This window comes from Lichenostomus cassidix, chromosome W (assembly GCF_008360975.1).
Source record: "Lichenostomus cassidix isolate B80296 chromosome W, HeHo_3.0, whole genome shotgun sequence".
Lineage (NCBI taxonomy): Eukaryota > Metazoa > Chordata > Aves > Passeriformes > Meliphagidae > Lichenostomus > Lichenostomus cassidix.
The window spans coordinates 2,616,008-2,629,907 of NC_139510.1; the positions used below are offsets into that span (position 1 = coordinate 2,616,008).

At 50.1% G+C, this 13,900-nt stretch overlaps 1 pseudogene; it reads left to right on the forward strand.

Moving 5' to 3' along the window:
* The first annotated feature begins 10,331 nt into the window (after nucleotides 1-10,331).
* On the forward strand, nucleotides 10,332-12,812 carry LOC146425316 (uncharacterized; annotated as a pseudogene).
* Nucleotides 12,813-13,900: the final 1,088 nt, after the last annotated feature.

Here is a 13,900-nt window from a genome sequence, read left to right on the forward strand (position 1 = left end):
AATAGTATAAAAGGGACTATGTAGCAATAAACTTCACTTCTACTTTCCTTTCTATTTGGCCTGGAGTTGTGTCTTTGCATGCCGTGCCCATCTTGAACAGCGACATCGCAATCCATGCCAAGACACAGGACATCAGATGGAGCAGGGTTAAGCCCCCAGAGTTGGGAGCAGCCCCAAGCTCCTGGGAGAGATTTTATTGTTTTATCCTGGGTTGGCTGAGTGGAAGGGCTCAGTCTCTAAATTGCCTCCTACAGCACCTGCCTGTGGGCCTAGGGAGGCACTGCACACCACTAGGCAGACCTCAGCCCCTGGGGAGCCATGGGGCAGTTGGGCACCCAGCCTGCTTGAGCTGCAGGCCTGCTGGCCTGCCCAGCCTGCTTGACCTTGATAACAGTTTTTTTCAGTCCTTTTTCTTATGGGAAAGCACATACCAAAGGATCAACTCCAGCCATAAACACCTATGTGAGAATGCTTTGATTTATCAGCCCCAGAACACTGGGCTTTGGGTGTATGTGGGATGTGTGAATGTCTTCTGATAAAAGCATGAAACATCTGCTTGCTTGTGTGATTGTTCTCTCGCTCTCTCCTATTGGCTGGCTGCATAAGTTGACCCTAAAACTTGTACACAAAAGAAACATATAAATACTCGAGTGTGTTTAATAAAGACAATCCTGCTAGATGAGAAGCAGAGGTTCATACTGTTATTCATCAAAGTGCTACATCTGCTGTAGCCTAGAGTCCCAGCAAGGCACCCTGAAAGGAAGGCCACTCTGTTCCTGGGATCTTCTGTACCCAGTCAGTGTCTCCTCCTGTGGGATGGGAGGAAAGGCAGCAGCAGTGCCTCCCAGACATGGATGCTGCAGGGCAGAGGGAGGTGTTTGGTCTGTCTCTATAGAAGCTGTGTCTGGTGGTTTCTAGGAGCTTGCACTTCTAACATGGGCACTGCCTCTTGCCCCATCCTTCCCCTCTGGGCTCAGGCTTCCTCCCTGTTATCAGCACAGGGGCCAGCACTGAGCGAGGCTCTATGGTTGTATAAATCTGGCGTGGCAGGAGGCCTCCTGAGGACCTCTGAGACCAGCATGTGCCCTTGCAGTGGGGTGAAGATGCTCCCTTCCTCTGCATCCTTCCTCCTTCCCTCTCCCTTGTTTCCACCAAATGTGAGCTCCTTCCTCCCTGGTCTAAATCCTGGGGGAGTGCCAGACTCACATCCACACTGGTTGTCTTTCCCTTCAGGCACAGTTTGCTCCTGTGGCATCTCTTATACCAGCTTCTCTCCAGGATTGCTAACTCTCATAGGGACAGTGCAGAAATGGTCCCTAGCCTCATGCATCTGTCTCTCTCCTGATAGTAGTATACCTGATATCTCAGGCTGTGCAGAAACCCTTCTCTGGTGGCAGCATTGCTGCTGAGGCCACTGTCCTTCAGGGGTGTGATGGAAAATTTCTGCCTGCAAGCACTTCTCAATCTCTGGTCTTAGTCTGTGCCAGGGAGCTTGTGGGTTTGTGTGGCTAGCACAGGTTTTTCCCATGAGAAATTTTCTTGTGTTTTATAAATAAAGTTTGGATGTTGTTGGAACAGTGTCCCAGAACTTGGGCAGTGCAGGCCTGGCCAATCAGGCCTGGGGGAAGGCTTCTGACTGACCAATCTGGGTGACTTTTGAGAACTCTATATATGTGATGAAATCAAAACAATAAAGGTCATTCCTTCTTGCCACTGAGAACTGATGCATTCATTACTCTGCTAGCTGCTCAACAGCGACATCTGGTGACCACCGACATGTACTGCGCGCGGTTGCAGGTACGCAGCAGTCTTGCCCCCGGGCCCGGATCTCCCCCCTGCCTGCCCTGAGGCATGGCTGATTCTGATGCGGACATGGACCCCCCCGTTCCTGCGGATGGGCTCTTGCGGGCCTTTCTGGAGGTCTCTGAGGATGGCCCTGCGTCCGATCAGTCGGCGCGGGTCGCTCGGGCCTTGTTGGAGTGGGTCGCGGGCCACGTGTCCCGGGCCGTTTGGGATGTGGCGCTGGACTGTGAGTTTTGGTTCGTGGTCGGCCGCGCTCTGGCCATGGAGTGGATGCGGGGAGACAGGTCTACGGTCCGCTTCCATGGGGTTTGGAGAGACATTTGGGACGCTTTGGAAGGGCAGGCGTTCTGTGGCTCGGAACTGTGGGCTTCTACAGACGGGGGACCCCTGCTCTCGGCCGTGGGGCGCAGCGTGAAGGACGCGCCGACCCAGACGGATTCTGACGTCCCGTCCCTGGCGGCGGATGCTGCTGCGAGGCCTCAGTATGTTTCTCCAGCTGATCTGCCCAAGCGCACTTATGTCCACCCGACAGAGCAGCTAGCCGGGTTGTTGAGGAATGGAGGGCCGCGGCTCGGCTCTGACGCGGTAGCCGCGCAGGTTCCCCCGCCCTTGCCGCCACGGAGCGCGCAGCCTCAGACACCCCCCCCCCTGCGGAATGGCGCCGGGCTGCCCCTCCCCCATGGGCAGCCGGGATGCGCGGCGGGGGCTGGCGGGGTGGGGGTGGGGAGTGCTGCGGAGGACCGGGAGTCGCAGCTGCTCGCTCTGGCTGCCTGCCAGCCACTTGCGGCTGCGGGGGTTCCGGTTCCGGATCTGCCGGTGGTTTCGGCCGGCGCGGGGGTTTCCGCGCGGGCGGCGGCTGGCTCGGGAGGTGCCGGCGTTTCGCCGGGCACAGCCGGCGCGGCACCGGCGCGGCCCCAGGCTGCGGTGGTCGCGGCTGCGGCCGATTCCGTGGCGTCGGGGCCGTGCGAGCCGGCGCCAGCTCGGCAGCTGGCTGCGGCTGGTGTCTCACGGCCGGGGTCGCTCCCCGGGGCGGTCGTGGGGCCGGACAGGAAGCCGCCGGCGGGCGGTGCTTCCGCTGCGGAGGCTTTGCTTGGCGTTCCCGCGGGTGCGGGGCAAGCCCGGCTCCCCTGCGGCTCGGCGGACGCGGCGGTTTTTCCTCCACTTTCCTTTTTCCATGATTTGCTGGCCGAAGTGGCTGAAATTCGGCAGCGGATGGAGGTCTGCTCCTGCAAGCCCCACGGTCCGTGTGGGGCTGGCCCGGGAGTCCATCCCCCGGGTCCCCGGATGGGGTCTGGACTTCCTGGCGGCCCGGTGGCCGGTCTGGTGCCGGCGGCGCGGGGACGCTTTGGCCCTGGGCAGGTGCCGGTTCCTCTGCCGGGTTCTGTGGCAAGTGAAGCCCTGGCGCAGCGTGCTGGCTCTGTGCCGGTGGGCTTGGCGAGCGCGCCTGGCGACGCGCTGGTGTCGCCGCCGTCTTCCTGCCCCTCCCCCATCCCGGTCGCCGCGCAGTTTCTTCACGCGGACGCTGCCTCCGGCCAGCCTCCGTCCTTCGTGATGGGGAGTGCTGGTTGCAAGCCCTGCTCGGACGACTCCGACAGTGATGAGGAAGGTATTCTTCCTCCTGGGCGGAGGCTCGCGCGGGTGACGAAAAAGAAGGGGCATTGGGTCCTGACTAATCCTTGGAGACGCCGCAATGGCGTGGAGATTTTTCGCCCGCGTGACTCCATGCAGTTCTGGGAGACAGTCAAGCAGGGTGCACTGGAGGCAGGGGACTGGGAACTTATAGGGAAGATTGGGTTGCCCAAACAGAGGCTGGGATGCGAATCTGCTGTGGCAGGTTCGGATGGTGGTGGCTTCCCGCAAGGGGAGGTTCAGGCTTTTCCTGTGTATGTGCCTGGCCCAGATGCCATGGACACGAGGAACAGCCACTCCACCATCGCATGGCGCGTCACAAACGACTTGGCAACCAAAGTGGCGACGTTTGGTTTGTCTTCTCCCGTGGTGATGCAACTTCTTAGAGTGATAAATAGTGATTTGCTTGCTCCTTTTGATATTATGTACCTCGCTCAGGTGCTGTTTCACCCCATGCAGTACAGCGCCTTTGAGGACAATTGGAAAGCGATGGTTGAGGAACAGGTGAGGAAAAATGCGTCCTTGCCTGCCGAGGATCCTAGGCGCTTGATTGGGGCTGAGGTCCTCATGGGTAAGGGACCTTATACTAACCCCAACGTTCAAGCTGCCTGGGATCCTCGGATCCTGGAGCAAGCCCAACAGTTTGGTATGGGAGCCATTTTGAAAACTATTGAGGTAGTTGCCCCGCAAACACGATATACACAGATACGGCAGGGGCAATCTGAACTTTACATGTCCTTTCTTGAAAAGCTGGCAGCAGCTTTGGAAAAGCAGGTTGATGATTTGTCCACAAGACAGATCCTGATGAAACATCTGGCAAGAGACAATGCCAATGATGAATGTAGAAGGATCATCAATGCCCTACCGGGGGATCTTTCTGTGCAGGAGATGATGCGAGCTTGCACCAGGGTGCAGTCCGAAAATCAGGGAAAAGTCGCCTTGGCTGCATTTTTGTCCTCAGATCAGGGACCCACTGATCAGGATAAAAAACAGCCCAAATCTGGGAACAAACGGAAACGGGTCAAATCTAAACAGAAAGATAATTCCGGGAAGAAGGGAAATTCAGGGACCGAGACTCCTCAGTGTAAGAGGTGTGGTAGGCCAGGTCACACTTCAGACTACTGCAGGTCACAGTACCATGTAGATGGTCGACCCCTGTCGGGAAACATGATGAGGGGTGCAAAAAGGGGGATTTGCCCCCCATCACAACAGTTCCCCCAGAACAAGGTGATGGCCCAGGCTTACCCGGTCAATGTGGAGGAGGCACCAAAGGCTCAGCCCGAGTCAATGCCTACACCGCAGCAACAGTCGTCTTAGAATCTGACGATGCCCACAGGGTTCTGTTGGAGGTGGATGATTCCCTGGATCAGGGGACCAGTGCACTGCTCATGGCAGGGCCTGAGGCCACTAGCCAAGGAATCCTGGTTCTTCCAGAGTTCATAGATGCTGGTTTCAAGGGCCAAATTCACGCTACGGTTTCCACTCCTGATCCTCCTGTCACCATTCCTGCGCACACTTGTCTTGCTCACTTGTTGCCTTGTGAGTCTTCTGTTCCCAGGGTAGACCAGCAAGCTGGCGGAGGTGACGGCACTGAACTGCCAGGACTTCCGCAGGTCTACTGGGCTGCATCTATCTCCAATGAGTCACCACAGATGACATGTACCCTCATCATGCCGAAAGCACGTCCACATCGAGTTCGAGTCCGAGGTTTGATCGATACAGGTGCTGATGCAACGATCCTTTCCGCCGCTTCGTGGCCTCCTACGTGGCCTTTGTGCCCGGTGGGACTGAATATCGTGGGGTTGGGGGGAACAATGCAGAGTCGATTGAGTAAGCGACCTGTGTTGGTGAAGGATCCAGAGGGACACACGGCCTCCATTCGGCCTTATGTCACTCCAGCTCCAGTGAACCTCAGGGGACGGGACGTGTTGGCAGCTTGGGGGGTGCGGATCACGACAAATTTTTAATAGGGGCCACTGTGTGCAAGGGCGCACCATATTCCACGCTATCTTTACGATGGCTGACAAAAACACCGATATGGGAACCACAGTGGCCCTTGCCGAAAGACAAATTAGTCGCCCTTTGTCAGCTGGTTCAGGAGCAACTGAAACAGGGACACATTGAGCCTTCTACCAGTCCCTGGAACACCCCAGTTTTCGTGATTAAGAAAAAATCGGGGAAATGGAGACTGTTGCAAGATCTCCGGAAAGTCAGTGCAGTGATGGAAAGTATGGGGAGTTTACAGCCTGGCATGCCTTCACCCACGATGATTCCCACAGAGTGGGAAATTTTGATCGTTGATTTGAAGGATTGTTTTTTTACAATCCCTTTGCACCCCTTTGACAGACCAAAGTTTGCCTTTACTGTGCCTGCAATTAACAATGCGGAGCCTGTAAAGCGATTTCAATGGAAAGTGTTACCTCAGGGCATGAAAAATAGCCCGACTATCTGTCAATGGTATGTCGCGCAGGCCTTGTCTGGAATTCGTGAGCAGTTTCCTGAGGCACTCTGCTACCATTATATGGACGATATCCTGGTGGCAGCAGCCACCCAGGATGAGTTGCGGAGGTTACAGCCTCGACTGCTCGATGCCTTGCACTCCTATGGGTTGCACGTTGCTCCGGAAAAGGTTCAACAACAGCCTCCTTGGAAATATTTGGGAGTCAAAATTTTGGATCGAACCATACAGCATCAAGAGGTGCAGTTCTCAGACACTATTAAGACTCTAAATGATGCCCAAAAGTTGCTAGGCATCATCAAATGGTTACGTCCATATTTGGGACTGACCAATGCACAACTTTCCCCGCCTTTTAATATTTTAAAGGGGGACTCTGACCTAAACTCACCTCGACAATTGACTCCCGAGGCGCGACGAGTGCTGAACGAAGTGCAGCAAGCTGTTTCTGCTCATCAGGTTTATCGAGTGGACCCCTCTACTGATATCACTGTTTTCATTACTGCTCCAGACCTCCAACCTACGGGTATCATTGGCCAGTGGAACAAACAATGGGATGATCCTTTGCACATCCTGGAATGGGTCTTTTTGCCCCATCAGCCAAAAAAGACAGCACCCACATTGTTCGAATTGATAGCCTGCCTGATAATTAAATGCTGTTATCGGTGTTTACAATTGATGGCAGCTGATCCCGCAACGATTGTTGTCCCAGTACCACGGGACAATTTTGAATGGAGTCTTGCTAATAGCGCTCCTTTGCAAAGTGCACTGCAAAATTTCTCAGGGCAGATTGCTTATCATCTGCCCAGTCACAAATTGCTGCAGCTGGCAAATTCGGTCAATCTCATGTTGCGGCCAAAGAACAGCCGGGTGCCGGTCCATGGACCCACCGTCTTTACGGACGGTTCTGGGAAAACAGGAAAGGCCATTGTTACCTGGAAGGAAGGATCTGAGTGGCAGGTGCTGAAAGGCCACGAGACAGGCTCTGCTCAACTGGTTGAATTGAAGACAGTTGCCATGGCCTTTCAGCGGTCCTCTCAGGTGCCTTTGAATCTGGTCACCGACTCTGCTTATGTAGCAGACATAACCAAACGTTTGGATTGCTCACTTCTAAAAGAAGTCAATAACGCGACTCTGTTTTCGCTATTGCGAACCCTGTGGAAGGCGATTCAGGCTCGAGTGCATCCATATTATATTCTGCACATTCGAAGCCACACCAATTTACCAGGCTTTTTAACAGAAGGCAATGCCAGGGCTGACATGTTAGCCAACCCTGCATGGGTGGCACCTCAGCCTGACAAAATTGCACAAGCCAAGGCATCGCACAATTTCTTTCATCAAAGTGCACATACCCTGCAGAAGCAGTTTCAATTGACGCCAACTGAGGCTCGTGACACTGTCAGTGCTTGTGCTGACTGCCACGGACTCGCTGCACCTCTGCCATCGGGGGTGAACCCCAGAGGTCTAAAGGCCTTGCAGCTGTGGCAGACGGATGTGACACACATTCCAGAATTTGGCCGAGTCAAGTATGTGCATGTGTCTATTGACACTTTCTCCTCAGCTATGTGGGCGACTGCCCATACTGGAGAAAAAAGTCGCGATGCCATTGCCCATTGGAAATTAGCCTTCTCAGTCCTGGCGGTGCCAGCCACTGTGAAAACCGACAATGGTCCTGCCTACGCCTCGCAGAAGACGCGGCAGTTTTTGCACCTATGGGGTGTAGACCATACGTTCGGTATTCCGCATTCTCCTACTGGCCAAGCCATTGTGGAACGCGCTCATGGTACTCTGAAGCGTGTCTTGGAAAGGCAGAGAGGGGGAATGCATGGGGAAACACCACAGAGTCGATTGGAGAAAGCTTTGTACACAATCAATCATCTTACAATGCCGCCAAATTCGAATAATCCTGTGATTTTGAACCACTTTCTCTCATTGCAGTCATCAGGTGAGTTGCGTTTGCCCCGGGCGAAGGTATGGGTACGGAACCTACTTACTAACACCTGGGAAGGCCCTCATGAGCTTATTGCTTGGAGTCGAGGGTATGCTTGCGTCTCCACAGATACTGGGGTACGATGGCTGCCTGCAAAATGCGTCCGCCCTGACCTGCGGCTCCCGAGACAGAACCAGCAACCTCAAAATGACAACCAGGATGCCAAACACCAACCGAGTGATCCTTCTGATGATGACCAAGAAGCCGGTCCATCCACAAGCAGAGACTGAAACTCATTCATGGAGTCAGAAAGCAAGGACTTTGAAAGCATGTTTTGTTGAATTACAGATTTATATGTAGATTTAGTTTTTATATATACTTTATCTAGGGTATTGTATGGGGCCTCTTTGACCATCTTAATCAGCATCTGGTTCGGGTTCTTTTCGGTGGCTGGCCACCTCCAAACAGACCCCTTGAGTTTCAACCAGGCTCTGTTTGGTAACTGGCCATTATCAAACAGATCCTTCATGCTGATCCACTGGGGCTCACAAGCAATGCCTTCTGTTCTTAAACAAAAAGGGGGAGCTGTGGCTAGCACAGGTTTTTCCCACGAGAATTCTTCTTGTATTTTATAAATAAAGATAAAGTTTGGATGTTGTTGGAACAGTGTCCCAGAACTTGGGCAGTGCAAGCCTGGCCAATCAGGCCTGGGGGAAGGCTTCTGACTGACCAATCTGGGTGACTTTTGAGAACTCTATATATGTGATGAAATCAAAACAATAAAGGTCATTCCTTCTTGCCACTGAGAACTGATGCATTCATTACTCTGCTAGCTGCTCAACAGCAACAGGTTTGCACTTCCACTGGTTAGATTTCCTTCCTTCTCCTTTGTGGATATTGAAAAGCTGCAAGCAGGAGTTTTACCCTGAGAACCTCTCCTTTCCCATGCAAGCTATGAAAAACAATGAGATTAATTTTGTAAATAATAATTGAACACCTGCTGTTTTCCTGATCTGTTTTGGGTTTAAGGCAAAGAGTGTTTGGAATTGGGCATTGTAGGACTTCAGCCAATCACCCTGGGGGGTGGGTGATCACCGACCAATCACCTATGGAATTTTAGCACATATAAGCAGAAGTTGTAACAATAAACACTCTCTCTGCTTCTCGCTGGATTGGTGTGTGCCTGCTGCATTCTCTTCGGGTATTACAGCGACATTGAGGCACGCCAAAAGGTGAGCTCTGAATTGGAGGAAGGAAATGAGCTGGCGGACAGAGAGGCAAAAGAAGCAGCAAAAGGTGAGATAACCGCAGAAGGAGCTTTGATCCCAGTTGGGCAGGTCTCCCTAGAAGGTAAGCCAAAATATATCAAAAAAGATAGGAAGTTAATTAAAAGTGAGAAGGGAACATAAAACTGAGACGGATGGGCTAATACAGCGGAGGGAAGAATAGTAATCCCTTCTCATTTATTGTGGTCGTTAATTAGGGAGGAACATCAGAAAACACACTGGGGAGTAGATGCTCTATATAAATATTTAAATTATAAGATTATTGCCAGGAAGTTACAAGATACCATCAAACAGGTAACCCAGCAGTGTGACCTTTGCCTCCAGACTAAACCCAAAATTACCCGCAAATTAAAACTTGGTCAATTTGGGAGGGGCCATGGGCCTGGACAGCAGTGGCAAATTGATTTCAAGGAACTTCCAAGAAAAGGGGGGTATCGATATTTGTTAGTATTAACAGATAACTTTTCAGGGTGTCCAGAAGCCTTCCCCACCAGAACCGCTAAGGCCTGGGAAGTAACTAAAGTATTGCTACAAGAAATAATACCACGCTTCAGAGTTCCAGGCACAATGTCCTCAGACAGAGAACCCCACTTTATTGCAAGGGTGGTGCAGCAAATCAGCTGCCAATTAGGCATAAAATGGAAACTCCACACCCTGTACCACCCTCAATCAAGTGGCCAGGTGGAAAAAATGAACCATCTGATCAAGCAACAGATTGTGAGGCTAGGGCAAGAAGCCAATTTACCCTGGCCCCAATCTCTCCCACTTGCATTGCTACGAATTCGGACCAAACCCAGAACTAAAGAACAGTTAAGCCCCTTTGAAATACTCTATGGGAGACCATACAGAATACAAAAAGGAATATCTACCCAAGTTGGGGAAGAAATAATGACCCCCTATATGGTGGCTTTAAGCAAGCAACTCAGAAAGATTGAGAAACATGTGGCCGGAACCCAAAGCCAGGGTTTGGACGGTCCTGTACATGATATTCAACCTGGGCATTATGTATATGTTAAGTCTCTTGCAGAAAAAACTCTGGAGCCACAGTGGGAAGGACCATTTCAGGTACTCCTTACCACTTTCACCGCAATTAAAATCAAGGAGCAGAATGCCTGGATTCATCATACCCGAGTAAAGAAAGCCCATAATTCTCCATGGAAAGTCACGCAAGTTCAACCAGGAAACTTATTTTTCTCACTATCATAATTTTAATCCAGGGATGGGGGGAGTACTGCTAGCCGGGACAATACTGAGTGGCCTTGGTCCCAAGCTTTTAGGCGGTTTACTGGATCCATGGGGAGGTATTCTGATATAAAGGGTTTAAATCTGTTAACTGTGGTTATGCATGAAAATCAAGTGCATGCAAGACAAGAATGGGGAAAACAAACATTGTGGCAACTTCAGGGGACTGTAGGAGAAGTAATCAAAATAGGATGCCGAATGATTAATGGGACTACCCATGAAAAAGCAACCCAAATAAGTGTCTCGGCTACCCCTACTGAAAAGCATGAGGAGATTTGTATCAGTTCAAGTGAATTGGACTGTTGGTATACTTTTACATTAGTACAGACTGTTGAGCTGGTTTGTCTTTGGGCCAAGGACACAAATGGGCTCTCGTTCAAATTTTTAAAAAATAAATGCTATAGCTGGACCTGTTACAACCTATGCCAGCACTCAAGCCCAAATCCAAACCACACCACCTAAACTTGAACCCAAAATTTATGAAACTGGCCCATATGTAATAAGGAACACGAGTCAACAACAGTTGTTGTTTAACCCAGAGTGGTCTCTTAAACGTGTTGAACTGTTAATGCAAATCAATGTTTCTGAAATTCAACCAACATGTTCTCCTTTCCTACAAACATCCTTCAAAGGCTGGACAACCTGGCTGCAGAAACAAGTGCCCTTCAGAAGGAGAGTACAGAGGGACTTAACTGGAGTGTTGGGGACTGGATTGGGGGTTCTAAATGAAATTGACTCAGAAATATTAATGAATAAATTGGCCACCGTAACTGGTGATTTGGCAAGATTAAGACAGCCCCTGCAGTCTTCTCTACTAGCATTAGGGAATGGACAGTGGCAAGTTTCAAAAGTATTACCAAAATGGGAAGAAGTTGAAGAGCAGGACCACGAATTAATAATAAATGCACTTGGTATAGCCCAGGATAATGTATCCTTAGCCCTTAGTTTTATACAGGCCCAACTATGGATGCAGTCAGCAGCTGCCTTAACTATAAGAGAAGGTAGTGAAGGCACTTTCCCCATTGAAATTCAGAAAGTTATTTGGGACAATGCCACTGACCTAGAAAGAAAGTTTCAATCCTGGTGGACCCCGGTAAACTTCACCTATGACCCTATTGCTAATATGGCCACAGCCTTTGTGCTCACTATACGTAATGCCACCGTCCACGTTATCCATCCCATTATTGCACTAGGACTAAACCATGAGAGAACAGTGCTCTATCCCTCTGAACATAGGGTATGGGCCCAGATAGTAGAGGAAAAGTGGCAGACTGTGAATTTGGAATCCTGTATTACACGAGAACAACAGGGGTTTATCTGTGAAAGCCATACAATTGATGCCCAGGACATATGCCGTGATACAGAGCAAGGCATTTTCCACTTTGAAGTCCATCCAAATGCTAATCAAAAAACTATGCTTGTATATATTGGTCAAGGTTGTGTGTGTTTAAGGACTGTTTGTGCTTTTCTGAAGATAGATAATGATAATATAACCATAAATGTTAAAAATCATTCTAATTTTTGTATCTGTAATTTTGTTAAGATCATTGGGTGTGACTTTTTGTATTTAGCCCCAGTTGCATCCTTCCAATTGATAAAGTCTAATTACACTATGTACCACAAATTGTTGCCCACACCTATTGGAATGAACCTTACATTGGTAAGACAGTTAGTAAAGCATCAAGACCTGATTGAAATTTTGAAAGAAGTTCAAGAAAATGGAAAGAAAACTTTAATTACTATTCATCATGACACAGAAAAAATAAGCAGGTTCTTGCAAAGATGCAAGTCATCACTGGTGGGATGTGCTCTTTGGGTGGTCACCTACTGCAACTGGTATTCTAAATACGTTATGTCACCCTATTATTGTTCTTTTAATAGTAGTTAGTATTAGCTTTATTTTTTCCTTTGTGTTATTTGTTTGGAATTGGAGAATGTTACAAGGAATAGCAATTTTGACTTCTCTGTCAAACGCACATGGTAAGGCATTGAGAGACACCTTTTGCAGAAATTTGATAGAAGAAGAATTTGTGTACTAGCAAAAGAATTTACTAATTTTATAGAAAAGGAGGGACTGATACAAGGGAATTAGAAGTTAAGGAATGACTTGTTAGACACTGCTTGCTAAACAGTGTATATTGCTTACTTAACATTCCTTGTGTTTGCCAAAGCAGGATGGGGAATGAAAGAGTATTGACAAAAACAAGGACTGTGACCCAGCTGGTACTCATGGAATTTCCAAGCTGGCTAAAATCAGAGCTGTTGTTTGGACTTTGGGACAGAGACTCAGAGCGCATGCGTAAAACAGGATGGTGAAAAGGTCAGTGAGGAGGACCTCCTGTCCTTTTTCAGAGGAAGAGTGTTTACTTCCTCCCAGAGACCCCTGAAGCCCACCACCAAATGGCACTACGCAGGCGCAAGAATATGGAAATTACTTTTGAACACATTATAATACGAAGCGGGGATAGGTCATTGTCGCGGTTTGACCCTGACTAAACACCAGGCACCTCGACTCTCTCTTGCTGCAAAAAAAAATACTGTAAAAACACACACCAATTTCATGAGTTAAGTGAGATAGGACACTGGTAGGAGGACGCACAGAAGAAAAGGGCAGACAGGCTCCAAACTTAAAGTTCCAAAAGTGATTTAATTACCTAACCGAGTTGGAGGATAAATGAAAGGCAAAAATAAACTTTTCATACACTGTTTTGTTCACTCACCCCCTCACTCTTACGAACCCATTTTTATTCACCCCCTTTCCTCTTTTTTAACCAACAAGCTCGGGTAGGGGGGCAGGGTGTGGGGTATTGTCGGAGTTTGGGGAAGGGCTTAGAATTTTTCTCCATCACTGTTACTAAGCAACAAATAGTTGGATGTTTAGAGCCATCAAGTCTTTTGTAAAAGACAAAAGGTGTGCTTGGGCAGGGCAGGGTAAGGGAAGACCCGGCCCTTGGAACACAGTCTCTCGTGGTTCGGACGGGGAGAGGAGAGGCTGCTCCTGGCTTTTCGGCTGCGACCAGAGGAAATCCAACTGTGCCCTGTTTTTTCTTCTCCTGGCTGGGTGAGCTTTGATTCAACCCTTTTTCCCACTGGGAAGTGCACATTTCCCCGGGCTGCGTTGTCTTGCAGCTGCTGCCGGGAGAGTCCGGCTGCCTCTGCCGCCTGCCCCCGCCCTCTGCCACACGAGACCGCGGTGTCTGCTGTGACTACGGAAATCCTTGCTACCTTGCTAGCTAGCCGGGGAGAGAGCCAGCTCCTACCCCTGCCGCCCTGCTTTCTCGCTGCTCCGAGCTGCTTTGCTGCCCTGCATGCTTTTCAGCCTGCCTGCCATTACCAGCTGCCTGAGGCTGACCTGACCCTGCGCCACAGCGCCACCTGCAGCCGCTCGGGAGTCATCGCACTTGCCCTGCCCGGCCAGGAGCTCAACAGCGCCCCTGCTGCTTGCAACCGTGATTACACCACACGGGAAAAGGCTCGGCAGCTCACAAGTCATCTGCTATTGGTTTCTGATTCTAGTTGTGGTTGCTATTATTGTTATTGCTTGTTTATAGATAC